Below are 10878 nucleotides of genomic sequence, written 5' to 3'. Positions count from 1 at the left end.
ATTTTTAACAGAACTATTTTAATGCTACTTTTTAAATATCAAAAAAATACATATTGGTGCCCTTGTTTTGCTATTATCTTAATTACATACTTTGTCTGCCTATTGTGTACCAACCTCTTATAGCATCCACTTTATAGGGTAGTTTGGGGGACTGGTAATAAAGTACATAAAGCTCCTAGGACAGTGCCTATCCTGTAATAAGCACTAAATACCTGGCAGCAATCATTATTTTTGTGTAGATGATTTTAACAGCTAATCATATTTTCTCTGATACTTCCTTCACTTTCTAACATCACTGTTTGTACAACAGGTCAGATTATACCATCATTATACCTCTTCACAGCTGAGGTCTCTACCTCAAGCAGAGATCTCTACCTCAAGTAGAGATTATACAGGTAATAGCAGAAATCTCTCTTGATTAAAAGGTGTTACAAGCCATAAACAGGAAACACTCTTCCTAACAAAATATATATAGCCTATTTAACCTTAAGGGGAAATTAACATTTATTGTTGCCTATTATATGTCAGGTAGTTTGCTAGGTACCTTCATCTGGATGATCTCATTTAGTCTTGTTAAACTAACTAGTCAGAAGAATATTTGCTTTATTAATTGCATGAACATAAACAAAGATAATGGGTACTGTCTATTTTAATTAACAAGTGACTAAGTATTATATTAGGAAGAGACTCATGTAGCAAAGATTTATTGCATGCTTACTGAGTGCCAGAAACTGTACTAGAAACCAAGGATACAGAGATTAAAATAAAAAGCCACAACGGAACTGACTCTTCCCCACCCCAGCTGCTTGAATAGTGGCTGCCAAAGGCTCACAGGTGGCTTCAGCCAAGGGAAGCAGCCTCATCCAGAAAAGCCTGTGAGGTCATGCCTTCCTCCACAGCCAGCCCAGGCCAATGACATATGTGGTACAAAAAGCTCAGCCCCTTGCCTTAAGGTGGGGCAAGTCTACAGTGTTATTTACATTTCAGAGCATCCCAAGAAATCACAGTGAAGTTAGACTCCAGTGCAGCCACAACATCTTTGCTTAGCTTCTTCCTCTAGCCTGTCCTGCTTTCCTCCTTTCCTTCCAGGTTCTCCCTGAGAGCACTCCTTCAACGACTCACTCAACAAGAATCCCCATTCCAGGCTCTGCTTCTAGGGAGCCTGGCCTCATCTGTCTTCAAGAAGCTTTCTGCCTAGTAGAGAACCATATGTGTAAACATACAAACAAAATGTAAATCATAGTGTGAAGTCATGAATGTGAATATACAAAACACAGTAAGTGCACAGAAGAAGAAGCATGGCAGAATCAGCAGTCAACTCCGTGCCCATGGTACATGGGTAAAAGCAAGATTAAATATCCATCCCAAATTCAAGTACAGTAAGGCATAGATTCTACAGCAGAGGTCAGCAAATTTTTTCTTAATGAACGTATAGTAAGTTTTCTAGGCTTTTCAGGAGCATAGGAGAAATTCTATGTATTTTGTAAGTACTTATAAAACCATTTCAAATGTGACCTCAGGCAGCTGACTCGACTTCACCTGTAGGCATATCTAGAATAGTGTTTCTCAAACATTAATATGCATAGTAACCACCAGATGATGTTGTGAAAATAGACTCTCATCTGGTAGGTCTAGGGTGGGGCCTGAGAATCTGTATTTCTTTTTTTTTTTTTTTTTTTTTTTTTTTGAGAAGGAGTCTCGTTCTGTCGCCCAGGCTGGAGTGCAGTGGCGCGATCTCGGCTCACTGCAAGCTCCACCTCCCGGGTTCATGCCATTCTCCTGCCTCAGCCTCCCGAGTAGCTGGGACTACAGGCGCCCGCCACCATGCCCGGCTAACTTTTTGTATTTTTAGTAGAGACGGGGTTTCACCATGTTAGCCAGGATGGTCTCGATCTCCTGACCTCATGATCCGCCCGCCTTGGCCTCTCAAAGTGCTGGGATTTCTAATAAGCTCCTAGGTGATGTTGATGCTGTTGGTCCAAGGTCCACACATCGAGAAACAAGTCTCTAGAGAGATAAGTATGGTAAAAGGAGAAATCCTAAAAGAAAAACAACTGAGCAAAGCTGCAGGAGTTTTAGGAGCAGAGGAAGCAATAGCAAGGGCTCTAGGCTGAGGTTAGAGGGAGTGCCAAGTAATTTAATTAATGGACATTTATTGACCATCAAGTCACTTCAAATCATTGCTCTAAGTGCCACAAGGAAAGAGGCCAAGCTTTCACAACCTTGAGCATAGTTTGTTAAAGAATCAGCTAGAAGACAGAGTAGCAGAGGAGGAAGACCTGTGTAGTCCACTGTGGCAGAGAGAGCCAATCGTCCGGCAGAAACCTGATGCTTCAAGGGCTCAGATACACACAAATAGAGGATCTCAACAAATAGATGCTTTATCTGCCCAGCAACCGCCTGTCCAACTTCAGATTGCCATAACCCTTGCCACTGATCTATGTAGCCAAGGCTATTTCTTTTAAAACAACTACGTAATCGTCCTCATTTTTTCCTTTAAAAAACCTGTGTCTTCTTGTAATCCCAGCACTTTGGGAGGCCAAGGTGGGCAGATAACGAGGTCAGGAATTCGAGACCAGCCTGGCCAACATAGTGAAACCCCATCTCTACTAAAAATTAAAAAAAAAAAAAAATAGCCAGGTGTGGTGGTGGGTGCCTGTAATCCTGGCTACTTGGGAGGCTGAGGCAGGAGAATCACTTGAACCTGGGAGGTGGAGGTAGCAGTGAGCCGAGACTGCACCATTGCACACCAGCCCAGGTGACAGTGCAAGACAGACTCTGTCTCAAAAAACAAACAAACAAACAAAAACACCTGTGTCTTCTTTTATCTCTCCGAATACACACATAGTTTACTATGGCATGTGTGTTCCCATTGCAATGCTCTATTTCCAAATAAACATCATTTTCTTTAAAAAAAAAAAAAAAAAATAGATGTTTCAGAGGCAGGCAAACCAAAGCACACAGATTTAAATTCCACTTTCAAATCTTGATTAGCTCTTTGGCCTAATATGTGTCATCTAACTACCCTGCTATGGTTTGAATGTTTGTGTCCCTCCAAAACTCACGGTAGAACTTAAACCTCAAGGTGGTGGTATTAAGATATAGGGCCTTTGGAAAGTGATTGCACTGTAAGGGTTCCACCCTCATACATGGGATTAGTGTCCTTATAAAAGGGCTTGAGGGAGTGAGTTTGCACCTTCCATCCTTACACCATGTGAGGACACAGCAAGAGGTAAAATCTGTGAAGCAGAGGGCCAGCCTTCACCAGACACCAAATCTGCTAGCGCCTTGATCTTGGACTTCTAGCCTCCTGAACTGTGAAAAATAGGTTTCTACTCTTTATAAGTTACTCGGTCTAAGATATTTTTTTACAGCAATATAAATGGACTGAGACATATTCTGAGCCTCAGATTACCATGCTGAACATGAAGGTATCAACTTCAGCGAGGCATTATGAAGATTAAATGGGATAGGATGTATAGAGGCAGCTGGCACATAACAGTTGAATGAAGATTCAACACTTTTTCTTCCCTTGGTAAAGACATTGGCATAGTCACTTGCTCGTGAAATATGCAAATATGGAACCAGTGGTTTTAAGAGAGGATTGCACAATTCCTATGAATATATAAGCTCTCTCTGGAAGAATACCCAATAAGTTGAAAACACTGATGGCATTGAGACAGGTTAATGAATGAGTAGAGAACAAGGATGAGAGAAAAACTTTTGTATATCTTGATTCTTTTTGATGTACATATTTTGCTCATTAAAAAATGGAATTACAGGGCCAGGCCACGATGGCTCGTGCTTGTAGTCCCAGCAATTTGGGAGGCCAAGGCAGGCGGATCACCTGAGGGCAGTTGTTTGAGACCAGCCTAGCCAACATGGGGAAACCCCATCTCTAATAAAAATAGAAAAATTAGCCAGGCGTGGTGGCGCACACCTGTAGTCCCAGCTACTCGGGAGGTTGAGGTGGGAGAATCGCTTGATCCCAGGAGTCAGAGGTTGCGGTGAGCCGAGATTGCAGCACTGCACTCCAGCCTGGGTGACAGAGTGAGAGTCTGTCTCGATTTAAAAAATAAAAATAAAAATAAAAAAATGAAATACACACACAGGCACATGCACACACATGCTGAGTGGATAAGTGATACAGATTTAGGAACATAAGTCTATTAGCAACAGGTATGAGTGAACGTAGACTTCAGCATAAAGTTGTACTTCTGTCCAGGAAACCAGCAAACTGTACTAAGGAGCTTTTTTTCACTTTTATTTCTAAATATCATACCTAAGAAAATTCATTAAGATTGATTATTCTAGAAGCTATGGAAGATAGTGTTAGTTGATTCACTCAGCACGTATGTCAACCCTATTGCTTCTTGTTTTTCCTACTTTAAAAAAAATTGATTTTCCAGCCTTCCTTATAGCCAGAGGTGACCATACAACAGTTATAGTCATTGTGACATCCACAGAAAGCTGTTGGTGCCACCTCTTCTGTTTTATCCTTCTGTCTGTCATGCTGGCTTGATGCCTAGAGTTCCAACAACCATTTTACAACCATGAGAAAGAAAGCCCACATGCTTGGGACACTGAAGCAGAAAGAAAGAAAATGCTTGGGTTTCAATGGTATCAGTGAGCTGCCTCCTGAGAGCTACCTCTGTATCTCGTCTCATTAAAAAAAAAAATGAATTCCCTATTTGTGTAACACTTTCTATTATATTTTTATTTTAGCTATAGCCAAAATCAATATTTAATTATATAAAGAAGAATCAAGTTAAATAACTGGTGTTTCAGAGAAGGAAGTTCATGAGCGATGTGGAAGATAAAGAATCAGTTTCAGAAGGCTGATATCAGATTAGTTGCATCTGAAATATAAGCAGAGTATACGTCCCTCTTATTTCTGTGATATGTGAACACAGCCCCTAAACAAATATATACATTTTTATTAGCCATCTCTGTTCTGCTTAATTTTAAAATTAGATTATCTGCCTTATTTTTCCCATTCTTAGAAACCTGAAGCAAAGGATGTATTACAAAGATTTTGGAGAATGCATGGAATAAAGGAAGGACTGAACAATTAAGCTATGGGAAGAACTGAAACACAGAAGTTCCAAGACCTCCAGAAGCTGGGGAATGGAAACATGCTTTCTATAGCATTGCCTAGCATCGTGCAACTCTGACACTCTCTGTTTCTATGTATCTCAATTCAGGTTTTCCAATTATTAGAAGAATTAATCTAACTGAACAAACCTGGGTCAGATATCTCTATTTTGAGAGCATATAGCTATGTCCAGGGGACAGAGTAGAATACATAGACTTATCCTTGGGGTAACTACATGGAGCTGAGCAACCATCGCAGTTTGTGTCTCCTACATTCCATCTGTTGACTGTGGTTGTTGTGTACACACACACGAACGTACACACAGACCCACACACACACACTCTCTCTCTCTTCTTTCTCTCTCACTTCTCTATACTCAATATATATATTTTTCTCCATCTATCCACAAATGCCTCAATTCAACTAAAAGTAATTAATCCATACATAATAACTAACACTCTTGTCTTCTTCCAAAATGGGAAATGACCTAAATTCATGCCCAGCTATTAAACAAGGTACGATGTCATGATACCACATTTTTTTTGAAATCAGGCTCCCTGGGTGATATCCATTTGTATTATACATGTGTAATAATTTCATTTGGGCATTCTGCAACTACACAGCCTGTGAAGGGGAGAAAGATTAGGGAATCAATACTAATATAAATATTGACCTAGTATAGGTTTAGTATGCAAAGAAATGCAAGTGCAGATTTTTTTATTTGCTGCTGAAACTGGTCATCAGGTTTATTGTAGTCCATTCAGGTTGCTACAACAAAAGGCCATAAACTCGATAGCTTATAAACAGTAGAAATTTATTTCTCATGGTTCTGGAGACTGGGAAGTACAAGCTCATGGTGCCATCAGATTCGGTGTCTGGAGAGGATCTGCTTTCTGGTTCATAGATAGTACCTTCTCACTGTCCTCATGTGGTGGAAGGAACGAGTTAACTCTCTGGGGTCTTTTTTTTGTGAGAGCATTAATCCCGCTCTTGAGGGCCCTGACTGCATGACCTAAGCACCCCCCAAAAGCCCCACCTGCTAAGACCATCATATTGGTGATTCGGTTTCAGCATATGAATTTGGAGGCACACAAACATTCAGACTACAGCAAGGCTCTAGCTAGTATTTATGACTTCCATGTTATTCTTACCATTAGCCAACAACTCAGTTACTCAGAATTATTTGCCCAGTTTAGTTACCCAATAATGTATCCCTAACTAGTCTAGGCCCTTAGTGTTTCAACTTATATAATGTTGCTGTACCTTCTGTTAATCTTTGCCATTGAGCATGGTAGTGTAAGGTGGTTTTTTTCTCTCCAAAGAATTGCTGTTAATATAAGTCAACTCTACTACCCTGTGACCTCTGTATATTCCCTTGCAAGTTGTAATTGCCTATAAAACAGAATATTTTGAAGTCAGATATCTACCCCTTGGATAAATTGGCCAGAGGCCTAAGATGAAAAGGACATTCACCCCAGGAATGGTTATATACTGGTTGACCACCCCAGATTTTTCTAGGTAAATATCCTTTCTTTAATAGTGGTTATTTACAAGACTTGTGTATGAAGAATGTGAATTTTTTAATATAATAAAATTTTGTCACCATCCAGTTTATTCTTACATAAATTTCTAGAATACTGACAGAATATTCTGATCACTGGTTCACTGGTTATGTACCAACTATTTTAATTTAATCTTTTCTTCTCAAATTTTATCTTAACCATATATTCTACCCAGTTTATTAGATTGCCCCATGGTTAAATTTAGTAGGTAGTAAATCATCCTAAGCACACAGAGTGGTTCTTTTTGTGATCAACCCTGAAACATAATTGAAAGAGCAAGGGTATGGGAATTAGATTAATCTGGACTTTATTTCTGGTACTTACTTGCTATCTGACCTTGGGCAACTTATTAATTGCTCTGAGTCTCATTTTCTTCATCTATAAAATGATCATAATAATAACTAATTCATGTGCAGTTTGGAAATGTGTAATTAAATGATTTATATAAAGTTCCTGATACAGTTTCTGAAAAATAATAGACACCCAGCAAGTGATAACCATAATAATCAGAGTTTATTCTTCATATTAACTGGGATAAAATTTATCAGGAAATACAACATGGCAAAGCACCCAGAAATTCACAAGCATGTATTTCACTTGCCCTTTTATACAGAGCTGAAAATTTTCTCATCATTATCTCATCCATTGCCTGCAGCACCATCCTTCCCAAACTCCTCCTGAGACTTTCTACTAAGGTGGAGCACATTGAACCATATGTGACTCTGCCTTTTCTGACTATTTTTGCAAGATTTTTCTCATTAGAGTATTATTAACAGAAAGTGGGGCTGTTATCAAGGTAACTAGGAATGGTGCATTCTCAGTTCAGGCTCCGACGGAACTTCTGCTTGACCTGGTACAACTCCAACTGTGCTCTTGTCTTTCCTCACTCCTGTTGTTCCAAGAATGTAAATATTCTTCCATGTCTTTCTTCCATGTTTTTCTCCACAAGGTCTCATTGAACTATACATTTTCCCTTAAATTTTCTCAACTCATTTTATTTCTCCTAAATAAACTTGATACTTCTCCCTTTTCTAATGCAATAGATCTTCTTACTAATACTGCCCACTAAACATTTGTGTGTAATTTATCCTTAATTCTACACACAAAATATTATCTCTACAAACATTTTACAACTATAGTGTATCTACAGAGAACTATAAGAGGAACTTGCTCTAAAGGAGGAACTTCAACAACAAAGCCAAGGGTCTGATAATTTTCAACAATATGTTATTCAAGCAAGTGCAGCAAAAAATATTTTTAAGTTAACAGAGGAGAATGACATGAGCAAAATGGCAAAACAGAAGTTTTCAGCACTTACCCCTTCACAGAAACATCAATTTGAACAGCCATCTGTGCATGAAAATATCTTCATAAGAGACAAGGAATCCAGATGAGAGGTTATAGCACCTTTGTGGAGCAGAGAAATAAGAAAAGGTGCATTAAAGAGAGTAGAAAAGACAGTTTCATATTATCTGCATTACCCTGCCCCCAAACCTGGGCAGTGCAACATGGAAAGAGATACTATATATGTGGGGGAAGGAGAGTAAAGTTAACACCTGACTTCATGGACTCCAATGCCAGGCACGATTCAGTGAACTCAACACCAGGCAGGTTCCTATAGCCACAGGCTACAGGACAGTCCCTGTAAACCCAAGCTCCAGGCTGTCCCCTTACGGCTCTAAGACCCAATGGCTCCAACCTCCATAGCTCTTATGAACATAGGCTCCAGGCCTTCCCCAGAACCAGGCCATTTATGGCTGCCCTAGGCTCCACACTGGTCACTATAGACTCAGGCTCTGGGCCTGTCTTCATGGACTCAGCACCAGGCCCACCACAATGAACCCCAGCATGAAGTCAGTATCCATGGCTCCAGGCTCCAGGCCCATCTCAGCACCAGGCCACCCAATGCAGCCCAGGATCCAAACTCACTTCAGCACCTGGCTGGTCCCTGTAGCCTCAGCCAGGCCCCAGGCCAACCCCAATGCCAGGCTGGCCCTCATGGCCCCAGCTCCCAGGGCCACCCACACAGACTCAGGTTCCAGGCCTGTCCCCATGGACCCAGTCATCAGGCCCACCTCAAGAGTCCCCAGTGCCATACCAGACCTCATGGACCCAGAACCCAGGCCTATACCCATGGACCCAAGCTCTAGACACAACCCCACAGACTCAGGTAACAGATCAGACCCTGTGGACCTAGGCACCAGACCAACATGTACAAGGACTTCAGCAGCAAGTTCACCCATGAACCCTGCTAGCTGTACCACCCAGAATCTCTGGATGTGCTGACTGGTGAAGGGCTTTCCCTGCCAAAAGCAATCTGTCAAGAATGAAAAAGCTGGCTCTTTTTCAAATGTACAGACTTCATTATGAGGCTATAAGGACCACAATTAATCAGAGAAACATGACGCTATCAAAGGAACAAAATTAAGTACCAGTAACCAACCCTAAAAAAATAAAGATGTATGAACTGCCTAACAAATAATTCAAAATAATCATCTCAAAAAAGTTCAGTGAGCTATAAGAGAATACAGGTAGACAACTACATGAAGCCAGAAAAACAATACATAAACAAAATTAAAAATTCAACAAAAATATAGGAACCATTAAAAAAAATAGAAATTCTGGAGCTGAAGAACACAATGGATGAACTTAAAAATTCCACATAGAGCTTCAACTTCAGACTCAACCAATAAGAAGGTAGAATCAATGAACTCAATGATAAGTCACTCGAAAGTACTCAGTCAGAGAAATAATAAGGAAAAAACTTAAAAATTGAAGAAATAATATAGAAATATGGTACACTATTATGCAAAGCAATATACTCATTATAGAAGTTCCAGAAGGAGCAGAGAAAGGAACTTCTCTAATGAATATAAAACTTTTCAAATCTAAAGAGGGAAATAAACATACAGATCCGTGAAGCCCAAAGAACCCTAAATAAATTAAACATAAAATAGTTTTTGCCAAGACATATTATATAATCAAATTCTCAAAATAGACAAAGAATTTTGAAAGCAGCAAGAGAAAAGTGACTCATCACATAAAAGGTAAGCCCTTATAAGATTATCAGTGGATTTTGCAGCTGAAACCTTGCATCCAGGAGAAATTGGAATAATGTATATTAAAATAGTGAAAGAAAAAAAAGAATACTATGCCCAGTAAAGCTGGCCTTCAGAAACAAAGGAGAGATAAGGACTTTCTCAGACAAACAAAAGCTGATGTAGTTTGTTAACACTAGACCTGCTTTATGAGAAATGTTAAAAAGAGTTCTTAAAGTTGAAACAAAAGGATGCTAACTAACAACACAAAAGCATATAAAAATATAATACTCACTGTAAAGATAAGAATATACTCAAATTCATAATACTCTGATATGGTAATGGTGATATATAAATCCCTTCTAAGTCTAGTATAAAAGTTAAAAGACAGTCACAAAAAAAATACAGCTACAATAGTTTGTTAATGAATACACTATATAAAAAGATGTAAATTGTGACCTCGGTAACATAAAATGTGGAAGGAGGAAAAGTTAACATGTAGATTTTTTATATGTAGTTGAAGTTAAGTTGTTATGAGTTTAAAATAGATTGTTGTAACTATAAGATGTTTTATGTAAGCTTTATGGTAAGCACAAAGGAAAAAGCCTGTAGTAGAAACACAAAAGATAAAGAGAAATAACTCAAAGCATACCATCACAAAAAAAATTATCAAATCAGAAAGGAAGACCAGCAAGAGAGGAGTAACAGGACAAAGAAACTACAAAATAGTAACAAAACAATTAACAAAATGGAAACAGTATACTTTAAGTATAAATGGGTTACATTATCCAATCAAAAGATGTAGAATGGCTGAATGAATTTAAAAACAATGAGATCCAAGACTATACTTTGAGGGATCATTTCTATAGTTTGTGACCAGAGAAGTTTCTCTGAACGTGTAGAGCACCGAAGAACTACAAACCACTGCTCAAGGAAATAAAAGAGGATACAAACAAATGGAAGAACATTCCATGCTCATGGGTAGGAAGAATCAATATCGTGAAAATGGCCATACTGCCCAAGGTCATTTACAGATACAATGCCATCCCCATCAAGCTACCAATGACTTTCTTCACAGAATTGGAAAAAACTACTTTAAAGTTCATATGGAACCAAAAAAGAGCCCGCATCGCCAAGTCAATCCTAAGCCAAAAGAACAAAGCTGGAGGCATCACGCTACCTG

The 10878-nt window shown here is 39.2% G+C and overlaps 1 pseudogene; it reads left to right on the top strand.

The window, feature by feature from the left end:
• Positions 1-10533: 10533 nt before the first annotated feature.
• Positions 10534-10611, top strand: LOC134757367 (uncharacterized; annotated as a pseudogene).
• The last annotated feature ends 267 nt before the right edge of the window (positions 10612-10878 follow it).

Source organism: Gorilla gorilla, chromosome 16, assembly GCF_029281585.2.
Source record: "Gorilla gorilla gorilla isolate KB3781 chromosome 16, NHGRI_mGorGor1-v2.1_pri, whole genome shotgun sequence".
Taxonomy (NCBI): domain Eukaryota; kingdom Metazoa; phylum Chordata; class Mammalia; order Primates; family Hominidae; genus Gorilla; species Gorilla gorilla.
This window is presented reverse-complemented; position numbering and strand designations above follow the sequence as displayed.